Source organism: Phaethon lepturus, unplaced genomic scaffold (assembly GCF_000687285.1).
Source record: "Phaethon lepturus isolate BGI_N335 unplaced genomic scaffold, ASM68728v1 scaffold40975, whole genome shotgun sequence".
Taxonomy (NCBI): Eukaryota; Metazoa; Chordata; class Aves; order Phaethontiformes; family Phaethontidae; genus Phaethon; species Phaethon lepturus.
This window is the reverse complement of record NW_010539178.1, coordinates 12,251-12,741: the sequence shown is the minus strand read 5'-3', so window position 1 is coordinate 12,741 and position 491 is coordinate 12,251.

The following is a 491-nucleotide window of genomic DNA, read 5'->3' as shown; positions in this document are numbered from 1 at the left end:
GCCTCACAGGTCGGGGTGCTGCCCAGCCCCAGCAAGATCCCAGCCCCAAAACCACCCAGCCTCAGGGCAGCGTGTAAGCGGCAGCTTTCAGAAAAGAAGGGAAAAAGGACCCAAAAACCTTACAGTAAAATTGCAAATGTGGTGAGGGCCCGCTGCACCCTGGCACGCTCTGCACCGCCTTTCTCCCTGCGTCTGCCAACGTACGCTGCAAGCTGCTCTAGAACAGGTACCCCCATATTTTAGGTCAAAACCACAACCACTATGTACTCAAGGGCTGGGAAATGAGAGGTCTGGAGGCACGTTTTAAATACCCCGGCTACAGAAATAGATATCGCTGCAGCACTTGCGGGCAGCGAGCGGCAACTGAGCACAAGCTCCAAGGGAGCCTGAAAAGCAGGACCAGGGCTGAGCCCCTTCCCCAGAGCGTGGCCACGGCCAGGCCCGGGTGGCCATGAGCCGCCCGTGCGGCACCGCCCGGGGAATGCGGGCTG